Here is a 14,144-nt window from a genome sequence, read left to right on the forward strand (position 1 = left end):
CACAGAATGCAGACTGTTAGGTGGGCGTGTCTCACAGAGCACAGACTGGTTAGGTGGGCGTGTATCACAGAATGTAGACTGTTAGGTGGGTGTGTCTCACTGAGCACAGACTGGTTAGGTGGGTGTGTCTCACAGAAGGCAGACTGGCTTGGTGGGCATGTCTCAGGGAAGGCAGACTTGATCAGTGGGCGTGTGCGCATGTCTCACAGAAGGCAGACTGGCTTGGTGGGCGTGTCTCACAGAATGTAGACTTGTTAAGTGGGTGTGTCTCACTGAGCACAGACTGGTTAGGTAGGCGTGTCTCACAGATTGCAGACTGGCTCGGTGGGTGTTTCTCACAGAATGTAGACTGTTAGGTGGGCGTGTCTCACTGAGCACAGACTGGTTAGGTGGGTGTGTCTCACAGAATGCAGACTGGCTCGGTGGCCGTGTCTCACAGAATGTAGACTGTTAGGTGGGCGTGTCTCACTGAGCACAGACTGGTTAGGTGGGCGTGTCTCACAGAATGTACACTGTTAGGTGGGTGTGTCTCACAGAATGTAGACTGGCTCGGTGGCCGTGTCTCACAGAATGTAGACTGTTAGGTGGGCGTGTGTCACTGAGCACAGACTGGTTAGGTGGGCGTGTTTCACAGAATGTACACTGTTAGGTGGGTGTGTCTCACTGAGCACAGACTGGTTAGGTGGGTGTGTCTCACAGAATGCAGACTGGCTTGGTGGGTGTGTCTCACAGAATGTAGACTGTTAGGTGGGCGTGTCTCACTGAGCACAGACTGGTTAGGTGGGTGTGTCTCACAGAATGCAGACTGGCTCGGTGGCCGTGTCTCACGGAGCACAGACTTCTCAAGTTGCAAATTTTATTGTGATCACAAAATGTGTGCGTGAATTATGCGGCTGTGGTTCTGTATTGGTGTGTTGTGTTCAATGTGCTGCAGTGAGTAGCTGACAAAAAAGATTCAGATTCAACAAAAATGAGTGAGTCCATTTTGGAAAATTGTACATTTTTTTCCTGTTAAATTCCCAGATGTTCTCAGCCGAATGTGAGTCTCTGTTGTCAAATGTTTACAGCAGCACGGATGCTTAGAGGCACATCGTTCCACAATTTGCACTGCACAATATCGCACAATAAATTATCAACAGTTGCCTATTAAAACATCAACACATTAGTTTCAGCGTCTCCCACAGTCGTTTACGGGACACACACACACAAAAAAAGGTAGACATGGTTTTAAGGTTTCATTTTCCATTTTATAGTTCAACAAAGGTTGTAATTTGCAGCTCAAACTTCAAAATGAGCGTTACCATCCTTTAAATCTGACTGCAGTGTGTCGCCGTTTGTTGAGATGGACTTTATTGTTTCTAATAATTTATCACAGTGCATTAGATCCAGTCTGCTGTGTCGCTTGTTTGCTCGTCTTTGTGTGAATGAGTGGACAGCTTTGTGGAGAAGACTGTGTTACCGTGGTAACGTGTCAATGCCTGTTTGTGAGGATGATGGTCTGGTCCATTTTTACATCCTCCTCTTCATCTCTTCTTCATTGTCTGTGCTCCTGTGACAACACATCAGCATCATTTTGACATTTGGGGTTTTTGTCTGAGAAAAACCACGACAGCTGGTATATATTTGGACTCAGAGTCTCGGTTGTTGAATTTATTTTCCTGCAGGACAATGTGAGAGGAGTCAGAAGCCATGGAGTTCAACCTGCCTTCCGACAAATTTTAAACACCTTCGACATAACGGAAAAACATCCACATGGAAAAAAAACCTGTTTTCCAAAATGTCCACTCAGCTGTGGAACATTCACTGTGCCAAAATGTAAAAAAAATCATTAAAAGAATTAATAAATAATATGGGAATATAAAGAGGAATAAATGAAAGAATAAAAGAATCAATCACGAAGTAAATGTGAAAATGTAAAGATAAAAAAACATGAATAATTCTGAGCATTGCATTTTACTATTTAATCCTTTAATTTCATATTATATAGTTCTGTGTTTATGTCTGAATTTCTAAAATTCTATTTATTTTAAAGCTGAAGACAATTTGATGTTCAAATCATGCTGTAGTAATCAGCAATTGACGACTCAGGAAACGAGAAAACGACTTTGTTAAATTACGTAAGATAATAGAATTACAAAAAATAATCAGTAATAATAACAAAAATTTAACTTAAAAATGAATATTAACAATAAATATATAAATGCACGTATAAACTGACAAATATATGTGAAAAATGCTCCTACTTATTGTTATCCATTTTTTTATTCTTCATTATGTTTCTACATTTATTGAACTATTATGTAAAGGTCATATATTTGCACATTTCTGTTTGTTGTTCTCAGGATTACTCAAAATAAAACACGCAGTTAGAAATTGGTGAAGGTTGGACCTGATTGGGGTGGGGGGGGGGGGGGGGTCACCCTTTAATTAAAAAAACTTGGCAAATATTGAATTGTTGAGAAAAAAAAGTCCACAGTGTAACCTCAAATTATTAGAATAAAAGTCAGTATTTTGACTTCCGACAAATATTAAATTGATTTTTCTTTAATAGCTAATAACTTTTAATGGTGATATAAAATGAAATCCATCTTTTTCTGGCATAGACAAAATTTCAAGCTGAATCATTTTGACTGTTTGTTTTTAATACATTCTTCTGACCCGTCGTGGCTGAAACTGTCCTCCAGTAGATTTATGAGCTCTAATGAGTTTTTCCCGTCACTCTGAGCATTCTGTGAACTCACCGTTACCTGTGAAGCTTCATGCTGTCACAGCCTAATTGCTTCTGATGGACCTTTGAAACTTTTGGGGTATTTTATTCCCCATCTGAATGACTGTCAGGTCATCGTTTCTCTTTGCGTATTAGAGTCATCTTTGAGGAGCTTCAGCATGTTTTTGGCTGTGATTGGAGCTCTGGTGTTTTGTGTCCTGCAGGATCCAGACAGACAGGAAACGGCACCAGGATGAAATAACTACTTCACTGGCTGTGGCGGCACCAATATTTACAAAATGTGACACAATCTTCTCCCTGGCTTTCAGGAAGCACAAGTGTTCTGTTAACTCTAACCTTGGACTTTTTAAGGTTTTCGTCTGTCTAGTGTTTAATTGCATCATTTCTGATCACAGGATACTGCTTTGTGTGATTCGTATCATCACGAAATGCCTGGCATACAAAATCACATTGATTCACCACCATTCTGTAAATGTCAGCAGTTTAACATTTTGTGTTTCTGGCCAGATCATTTTAAAATTTCTTTCTTACTGCTGTTGTTGTTGCTGCTGCTTTTGCTGGAGTCACAAACAGTCACAGTCCCAGTCAATACTGGCAAACCTGTATTTTGAAAAACTGACTTTAAAATGTGTTCTGAAATAATGCAAATAAAACATTTTTGAAATAACACTGGTCAACATGATTTTTCTTGCACTGACTTTTTCACTGGGTGTTGGTGTAATTTGGGGACACTGAATTACGTTTCTGAGATATGAAAACATAATTCTCGTATCAAGCATTGAAGCTGCAGTCTTGCACAACTGTTCGGCACCATAAACAATATTATGGCTCTTGTTCACATTCTGAACCTGGTTTAAAAACTATGCTTTTGAAGCTGCTTTTGTTCATGAGTAATGGCATCAAACTCCTGAGTGAATGAGCAACTTTTTCGTGATCCATCAATATGGAACATGCAGACTGCAAAAAAACATGATGTGATAGATGAAATCTGAGCTTGGAGTTGGATTCAACACCCCAAATTACCCTAAATCAGTTCTCAAAGACCATGCCAGAAAAAAAGAAATTGTTGACCAGTGTAATCTGAATATTAAATTAATAAAACAAAAAATATGCTTTCATAAAGTGAATTATACTGACATAATATGTACACCTGATTGTTGTCACGTGTTGATGACTTCACTTTTACAGTCAGTCAGGAGACAGATAAATGAATATTTTCTTGGACTTCACATACGGTGCATCCAGAAAGTATTCACAGCGCTTCACTTGTTCCACATTTTATGTTACCGCCTTATTCCAAAATGGATGCAATTCTTTTTTTCCTCAAAATTCTACACACAATAGCCCATAATAACAGTGTGAAAGAAGTTTTGTTTTTGTTTTTTAAGATTTTTGCACATTTATTAAAAAAACTAAGAAATGTTAATATTAAAGGAGACCTGCATTGAAATAAATGTGGTCAGGTTTCAGAAAGAAATAGCTGATATGTATTTATAAGACCCTTATGAATGCAGTAAAGTAAATCTGTAAGCCCAAATTTCTAATTCAGCTGAGAAATCTTCGTTTAAAAATGACAAATTTGCAGCTAAAATTTAGCCCTCCGTGAAAACAGTTTGTACATCCGGATCATTTCCATGACGTCGGGGACAAGACGACGTGCTCGCGCCTTCAGTCCGATCCCGCATTGAAATTGATTTTATCTGTTAGTAATGTTACTGTTATACTCATCCTGGTTTCAACATCCAAAAGTAAGCTGCAATGAATGCGAGATACAGCTCTGCATGCTCAGATCAGCGGCGGCATCGACAGCGGGCGCCGTTCTTCCCCGACGCCTTGCTCTCACTGCCTGCGATGCACTTACTGAGTGCATGCGCTCGTTAAATTCCGCCGCGGGCCACTCACACTCCCATGTCTGCTGTGCAGCCGCAGACACGGCTCTGTCTACTGAATGGAGGTGCAGCCAACTTGGCATAAGTCCAGACACTACGCTCGCCATTTTGATGCGGAGTGGCCGGTGACACCTGTTGCTCACAAGGACAGACTTCTTGTGGCAAAATCCGCAGCGCCACACATCTCGGTAATCGGAGCCGCAGAGCTCCGTGGCCACTGAGAGAGGTTTATATCTTTTTAATGACTTATATTCTTTGCGGGTCTCGCCTCCGTACCCCGCGACGGTAACACCGGAGGTGAAAGACAGTAGATTTTCAATGCGACACCACTCAATCAAACGGGCGTATGAAAAAGTCCCCAAAAATAATTTTCAAGCACAAATAAAGAAATGTGTACTCACCAAGCGTACCGCAAGACAATATGAAGTTTTAACAAAAGTAGATCCTTCCATATAAGACAAGAAAAAGGTGCAGATGCAAACTGACGTAAATCCACAAATTACAGTTGGCACGCGCAATGCATGCTGGAGAGGGTCTTCTCCCTGACGTCCTCGGCAGGGAGAAATGAATAATAATAAATGAAGATTCTCCGTTGAATGACAGATCTGGGCTTGCAGATTTACTTTACTACATTCAGAAGGATCTTATGTGTAAATATAAGTCATTTTTTGGTCCGAAGATCTGACTGCATTTATTTCATTGCAGGTCTATTTTAAATACTAAGAAGTATTCACACCCAGTGGTGGGCACAACTAACCAAAATGTTAGCTTCGGCAACCATTAATCAAATAACTGAAAAGTTATATTTTATGATGATAACCGATAAACTGCTAAAAAATGATCTTTATTACAGATAACCGATAACCGATAACTATTAGTATTGATTTGGGCGCGGCCACATCAGATTACACTGTCAGCTTCTGATAAACCAGTTTCACTTTCACTTTTCACTGCTGGGTAAATTCAAGGATCACAAGCACACAAGAACGCACAAAAAATTAATAAATAAAAAAATAAAACCAACACTGTCATCATCTTTCAAAAGTAGTAAAGCACAATATTAGAAGTCACAGTTATCTCGGTACTAGATACACCATCATTTACGAGCTAACAGCTGCCGCTTTTTTCGCATGCTTTGAACCCTGCAGCTTAAACAACCAAAATGCATCCATAATGCATTGATTGCCAGAGTAAATACATGTAGTAAATATCAATTCGTACCTGTTAGTTTCAGTAGGATTCATCTGAATAAATAATCCACATAAGCGTCCTTTTTTAAAATCCAAAACAGTGTCTAAATGTGAAGAAAAGTCCCTCCCTCTGTACACACAGCTGCGTCATGAGAGCTCCTTTCCCCCACCGAGTCTTGGCGATTAAATTACAGCCACAAAGAAATAAAATAAATTATGTTAAAATTAGTCTGTTTTGTTTTTGTGTCGAGTGGACGAGTCACTGTAATGTCCAAAGAGAACCTGAACAACACTACCCACAATGCTCCCTGCGTCGACGGCCAATTATGTTTTGCACTTAATGATGACGCCATCAGCAAGCGACAGGCAGCCAGTCTGCTCAGTGGCAACAAACACACAACAAACAGACTAAAATGTTTGATTTTAGGGTTTACAAACGTTTTGACCGTTAAACTTTACCAGCAAAGAAAATTATCGGACTGAAAGTTATCAGAATTAAATTTATCGGAAAGATAATTGGTCCGATGATGGATTTAAAACTTATCTGAAAAGCTGATCCGATAGCAAAAACATTAGCTTTGATAATTATCTGCTATCAGATTTGCTGAACTGTGCCCACCACTGTCACAGCCTTTGCCATGAAGCTCAAAATTAAGCTCAGGTGTATCCTGTTTCCACTCATCATCTTTGAGATCTTAATTGGAGTCCACCTGGGGTAAATTCAGTTGATTGGACATGAATTTGTAAAGACACACACCTGTCTACATATAAGGTCCCACAGTTGACAATGCATGTCAGAGCACAAACCAAGCATGAAGTCAAAGGAATTGTCTGTAGACCTCCAAGACAGGATTGTTTGAGTGACAAATCTGGGGAAGGATACAGTTTCAATTCAATTTCAATTATTTTCATTTATATAGCACCAAATCACAACAGAGTTGCCTCAAAGCGCTTCACACAGGTAAAGTCTAACCTTACCAACCCCCAGAGCAACAGTGGTAAGGAAAAACTCCCTCTGAGGAAGAAACCTCAAGCAGACCAGACTCAAAGGGGTGACCCTCTGCTTGGGCCATGCTACAAACATAAATTACAGAACAATTCACAGAACAATTCACGGACAAATATACAAGAAATGCTATTGGCGCACAGGACAGGAGGGTCACCAACACGAATACAACTCCCATCTCTGGATGGAGCTGCACCTTAAACAGAGAGAAAAAACAGAATCAGTCATCAGAAAGACAAAAAATACTGTACAATTTGCCAGCATTAAACAACAAGAAAAACAGAAGAAATGCTAAGGTGATCGCCGACCACTAGCCCTAAACTTCACTAAAAGACCCAGAATTTAGGTAAAGTTGAGGTCGCGGCCCGCTCTAATGACTAATAATAAATTAAAAGAGTAAAAAGCGTAAAAACAAAACTGTAACCAGTATGCTAGCCATATGAAAGGGAAAGTAAGTGCGTCTGGACTTGAAAATCTCAAGTCTGAACTTGAAAATCTCCACAGAATCTGACTGTTTTATTGATGCAGGGAGCTCATTCCACAGAACAGGGGCACGATAAGAGAAAGCTCTGTGACCCACAGACTTCTTATTCACCTTAGGGACACAAAGTAGTCCTGCACCCTGAGAACATAAAGCCCGGGCCGGTACGTAAGGTTTAATTAGGTCAGGTCAGCTAGGTAGTGAGGTGACAGTCCATGAATAATTTTATAGGTTAGTAGCAGAACCCTAAAATCTGATCTCACTGGGACAGGAAGCCAGTGAAGAGACGCCAAAATGGGTGTAATGTGGTTGTACTTTCTGCTTCGTGTCCAAAGTCTGGCTGCAGCATTTTGAACCAATTGGAGACCCCTAATGCTAGACTGCGGTAAACCAGAAAATAGAACATTGCAGTAGTCCAATCTAGAAGAGATAAATGCATGGATCAGAGTCTCAGCATCAGCCATAGACAGGATGGGACGAATCTTCGCTATATTTCGCAGGTGGAAGAAAGCAGTCCTAGTAATATTTATAATGTGGAGGCCAAAGGACAACGAAGGATCAAAAATTACCCCAAGGTTCCTCACTTTGTCAGTGTGATGTATGACACACGAGCCGAGGCTGAGCGTTAACTGGTCAAATTGATGCCGATGTCTCACTGGACCAACAACCATCATTTCAGTCTTATCAGAGTTTAAAAGTAGGAAGTTTCTAGACATCCAACTTCTCACTGCTGCAAGGCAATCTTCTTTATGTGAACGAGATTACCAGCAGTTATCGGCATGTATAACTGAGTATCATCTGCATAGCAGTGAAAGGTAATCCCAAAATGCCGCAATATGTGCCCAAGGGGTGCTATATAAAGGGAGAAAAGCAGGGGGCCTAAGACAGACCCCTGTGGGACCCCAAATTTCATGTCACTAAAGTTAGGGGTAGTGTTACTGTACAAAACACAGTGAGAACGACTGGTCAAATATGACGTCAGCCATGCAAGGGCACTCCCAGTAATCCCTAAATGATTTTCCAGCGTATCAAGTAGAATATGATGATCCACTGTATCAAATGCAGCAGTGAGATCTCGCAGCAACAGAATCGTAGTGGTGTCAGAATCCATTGTAAGCAGAAGATCATTCACCACTTTAGTGAGAGCCGTCTCTGTGGAATGATATTTTCTAAAAGCAGACTGCAGTGGCTCAAAGAGATTATTCTCAGTAAGATAGTCTACGAGCTGCCGTGACACCACTTTTTTCCATACAGAAACATTTCTGCTGCTTTGAAGGTCTCAATGAGCACAGTGGCCTCCATCATCTGTAAATGGAGGAAGTTTGAATGCACCAGGACTCTTCCTAGAGCGGGTCACCCATCTAAACTGAGCGATCGGGGTAGAAAGACCTTAGTCAGGGAGGTGACCAAGAACCCAATGGTCACTGTGTCAGTGCTCCAGCATTCCTCTGTGGAGGGAGGAGAACCTTCCAGAAGGACAACAATCTCTGCAGCAATCAACCAATCAGGCCTATATGGTAGAGTGGCCAGATGGAAGCCACTCCTTTGTAAAAGGCACATGGCAGCCTGCCTGAAGTTTGGCAAAAGGCACCTGAAGGACTTTCAGACCATAAGAAACAAAATTCTCTGGTCTGATGAGACAAAGATTAAACTCTTTGGTGTGACTGCCAGGTGTCCAGTGAAGCATGGTGGTGGCAGCATCATGCTGTGGGGATGCGTTTCAGCGGCAGGAACTGGGAGACTAGTCAGGATTTAGGGAAAGACGAAGGCAGCACTGTACGGAGACATCCTGGATGAAAACCTGCTCCAGAGCGCTCTTGACCTCAGACTGGGGTGACGGTTCATCTTTCAGCAGGACAATGACCCTAAGCACACAGCTAAGATATCAAAGGAGTGGCTTCAGGACAACTCTGTGAATGTCTTTGAGTAGCCCAGCTAGAGCCCAGACCAGAATCTGACTGAACATCTCTGGAGAGATCTGAAAATGGCTGTGTGCCGACGCTCTCCATCCAACCTGATGGAGGTTGAAAGGTGCTGAGAATGGACAATTGAGCAAAGGGTGTGAAAACATATGTACATGCAATTTCTTAGATTTTTATTTTTAATAAATTTGCAACATTTTCAAAAAACTTTTCATTATGGGGTGTTGTGAGTAAAATTTTGAGGGGAAAAAAATGAATTTACGCCATTTTGGATGAAAGCTGTAACATAAGAAAATGAGGAAAAAGTGAAGAGCTGTGAATACTTTCCAGATGCACTGCAACCATGAAGAAATACAAAGTATACACAGTATGGTACTGTACAGTACAGTAAATGTTTCTGGATGAGCCAGTTATCAAAAAGAATAGAATAGAATAGAAAGCCTTTATTGTCATTATACACAGCAAACACAGTCTGCATAGTACAACAAAGATTAGTGAAACTAAGTGAATGTGCAAGGAGATGAGTGAGGGAAGCCACCAAGACAGTCATGAGAGGGTTTTCAGTTTGTGCACCGACATTGTGGAATAATTTTCCAAATCAATCAATCAATCAGTTTTATTTATATAGCACCAAATCACAACAAACAGTTGCCCCAAGGCGCTTTATATTGTAAGGCAAAGCCATACAATAATTACGTAAAAACCCCAACAGTCTAAACGACCCCCTGTGACCAAGCACTTGGCGACAGTGGGAAGGAAAAACTCCCTTTTAACAGGAAGAAACCTCCAGCAGAACCAGGCTCAGGGAGGGGCAGTCCTCTGCTGGGACTGGTTGGGGCTGAGGGAGAGAACCAGGAAAAAGACATGCTGTGGAGGGGAGCAGAGATCAATCACTAATGATTAAATGCAGAGTGGTGCATACAGAGCAAAAAGAGAAAGAAACACTCAGTGCATCATGGGAACCCCCCAGCATTCTAAGTCTATAGCAGCATAACTAAGGGATGGTTCAGGGTCATCTGGTCCAGCCCTAACTATAAGCTTTAGCAAAAAGGAAAGTTTTAAGCCTAATCTTAAAAGTAGAGAGGGTGTCTGTCTCCCTGATCTGAATTGGGAGCTGGTTCCACAGGAGAGGAGCCTGAAAGCTGACGGCTCTGCCTCCCATTCTACTCTTACAAACCCTAGGAACTACAAGTAAGCCTGCAGTCTGAGAGCGAAGCGCTCTATTGGGGTGATATGGTACTATGAGGTCCCTAAGATAAGATGGGATCTGATTATTCAAAACCTTATAAGTAAGAAGAAGAATTTTAAATTCTATTCTAGAATTAACAGGAAGCCAATGAAGAAAGGCCAATATGGGTGAGATATGCTCTCTCCTTCTAGTCCCCGTTAGTACTCTAGCTGCAGCATTTTGAATTAACTGAAGACTTTTCAGGGAACTTTTAGGACAACCTGATAATAATGAATTACAATAGTCCAGCCTAGAGGAAATAAATGCATGAATTAGTTTTTCAGCGTCACTCTGAGACAAGACCTTTCTAATTTTAGAGATATTGCGTAAATGCAAAAAAGCAGTCCTACATATTTGTTTAATATGCGCATTGAATGACATATCCTGATCAAAAATGACTCCAAGATTTCTCACAGTATTACTAGAGGTCAGGGTAATGCCATTCAGAGTAAGGATCTGGTTAGACACCATGTTTCTAAGATTTGTGGGGCCAAGTACAATAACTTCAGTTTTATCTGAGTTTAAAAGCAGGAAATTAGAGGTCATCCATGTCTTTATGTCTGTAAGACAATTCTGCAGTTTAGCTAATTGGTGTGTGTCCTCTGGCTTCATGGATAGATAAAGCTGGGTATCATCTGCGTAACAATGAAAATTTAAGCAATGCCGTCTAATAATACTGCCTAAGGGAAGCATGTATAAAGTGAATAAAATTGGTCCTAGCACACAACCTTGTGGAACTCCATAATTAACCTTAGTCTGTGAAGAAGATTCCCCATTTACATGAACAAATTGTAATCTATTAGATAAATATGATTCAAACCACCGCAGCGCAGTGCCTTTAATACCTATGGCATGCTCTAATCTCTGTAATAAAATTTTATGGTCAACAGTATCAAAAGCAGCACTGAGGTCTAACAGAACAAGCACAGAGATGAGTCCACTGTCAAATGAATTCATTTTCTCAGCTGTCTGAAAGTGCACAGACATTTTTGCACAGTGTACAGTGTAAAGAACTCGTGTTACCTGTTGTGAAAGTGTAGTGACACGGACCCACAACAGGGGGCGCAAATGAACGGTCAATAGATGAGCCAAAAATTAACAATTTAATGTTGTGAAGGAGCACAACGAACATACAGACAATCTCAGAATAAGATTACAGTCAATCCACAAAGGTGACGTGTGGGCAGGCTCGAGGATAGAAGACGTCTGTCCTGAGAAGGGCCGGAACCACACAATTTCTGCCGCCACCGAACCTGATGAATACTGGAGCCGCCAAGTCCCGAATTCCCAGGTGATCACCGTCCCCGACTGTCGGATCTGGTACTGCTGGCGAAGAACAAAGACAGTCAAGTGTGGGTGTGTGTACACCCAGTAACAATAACAGTGGGAATGCCACCTCCACCTCTCACTCAATATGCTGATGAATTTACAGTGATCCCTCAGAGGAAAAGAGTGCCGTCCTGCACTCACTCAGCCTCCACAGGAAGAGGGGCCGGTACTCCTGCAAACACTCACAATATACAACTTATAAGTAAACACAAATGGCTGAGGATATTACCTCCAATGAAGTACGATATCTCGGCGATGAGGTGGAGATGACGTCTGGGTTTTATGGAGTGCGATGATGAAGAATGTGTGACAGCTGTCAGGAATTAATGAGTGACAGCTGTCACTCCCGGCTGTGTCCGTGCCCGAAGCCCGCACTTCAGGCAGGGCGCCCTTTGGTGGTGGGCCAGCAGTACCTCCTCTTCTGGCGGCCCACACAACATTACCATTCTAATTAAATGGAAATTCCAGAAGATCTCTTTGGCATGACCACAGAAAGCAAAAACAAGGTTTCAGTGTGGCTCATCACTGCATGGTGCTACTGGGTTAGCAATAGTAGTTGTAGTATTAGTAGTACTGCAAAACACTACTGGCTCGTATTGTAGCTGCTCTGATTGTCAGAGCACCACTGTGTGGAAATTCTCATACCTGTTGCCACATACTACACAAAACTTGTTCACTGGCAGTAATTTCATTATATATATATATATATATATATATATATATATATATATATATATATATATATATATATATATATATATATATATATATATATACATTTTAAATTCGGTACTTAAAATTCCAATAATTCTGACGTGGACTGGATGAAAGGTCAGTGGCAGGTTGTCAAAGTGGACTTTGGATGAAAGTAAGATCCGTTTAAAGATGTTAACAGGTGAGGACAACAGAGGAGAACTCTGCTCCAGCCTCGGTGGAAATCTGTTTGGTTGCAACCACTGAGTAGAATATGACCGCCACGACAACCATGAGGACCACCACAAGGACAACCATGAGGTCCACTCTGATTCCAGGGTTTGTCAATTCCAGCAGATTCCTCAGCAGAACCACTTGTGAATCCTCGAAGTAAACCTGCGAGCTCTGAGCGAGATCTCTGCACCGCCTCAGTGCCTCTATCTTTACCTCTTTCACACTTTGCTGTGTACCCACTGGCTCCCATGATGCACTGCTCTGACATCAGGCTTTCACCTGAACGAAGCTTGTGTGCTTTCACAGAAAACCTGTTTATTCAGCATCTGCACTCCAGTAATTTTTTTAATTGATTCTTTATTTAACCAGGTTAGGCCCATTGAGATCGAGATCTCTCTTTTACATGGATAATTATAAAGTTTCTAGTCCAACTAACCTACATGTCTTTGGATGTGGGAGGAAGCCGGACCACCCGGAGGAAACCCACCCGAACACGGGGAGAACATGCAAACTCCACACAGCAAGTCCACAGGTGGGAATTGATCCCCTGACCTTCTTGCTGTGAGGCAACAATGCTAACCACGAAGCCACTGTGCTGCACATGTTCAGGACAAACTTAAAAAAGGTTTCATTTCCAGACTTCACTTCCAGGTAAAAGTATACGACATTATTTGTCTGATCATAATGATTCCAAGAAGGTATAGTTTTGACTATGTGACTGAATGTTCTGAAGTTAAGGTGTAAAAACAGCACAAAGGTGACAAAGGTCAGTTTCAGTCTGTGCAAAGGTCAAAGGTAAAAGCTTTTTGGTAAAAAATAAAATAAATACTTCAAATTATTGGTTGAGCTAATGTGATTAATTAATGGAATAGTTTTGACTATGTTCAGTATTTGGTCTCCAAAGTTCTTTCTTTGTTCTTTGGATTCCGTGACATATGTTACTATATAACTTAACGATCTGAGTTGCCCGTTGTATGCACGGGTAATAAAGAAGAATTTTAGCCATGTTGTTTTATATTTCATGTCACTTTTGTTAAGGTGTAGTAAGTTGCATTGTGTGTATGTTGTCATCATTAATTTTCATAAAGCAATTTGTGACATTTTGAGACTCACGTGAATCATGACAAAAGGTGATATCATGTCATATCACTGCAATGCTCTGGCATGCTGTACACAGCAGGTATATTTTAATTGAGAAAACACGTGCCTTTACTCGCACACGCCATGCGCTGGCCTATTAATTGTAATTAATGTAATTAAAGGGCGCCCTAGCCAGTCACTACTATGTAGTAAGTAAAATGTGATGCTTGCTACCTGACCTGAGTACCACATGAGCTGTGAAAATAAGGGCTCCAGTGAGCAGGTCATAATTTGATATATAAAGGCTGACCGTGTGTGTGTGTGTGTGTGTGTGTGTGCGTGCGTGCGCACAAACGTAAGGGCC

General features: G+C 41.3%; 1 protein-coding gene across 1 annotated transcript in view; it reads left to right on the forward strand.

Annotated features, from left to right (window-relative positions):
* Window positions 1–14,144, forward strand: part of adcy8 (adenylate cyclase 8 (brain)) — a 304,694-nt gene that overhangs the window by 161,258 nt on the left and 129,292 nt on the right.

The sequence above is a fragment of the Thalassophryne amazonica genome, chromosome 12, assembly GCF_902500255.1.
Source record: "Thalassophryne amazonica chromosome 12, fThaAma1.1, whole genome shotgun sequence".
In the NCBI taxonomy this organism is placed as follows: domain Eukaryota; kingdom Metazoa; phylum Chordata; class Actinopteri; order Batrachoidiformes; family Batrachoididae; genus Thalassophryne; species Thalassophryne amazonica.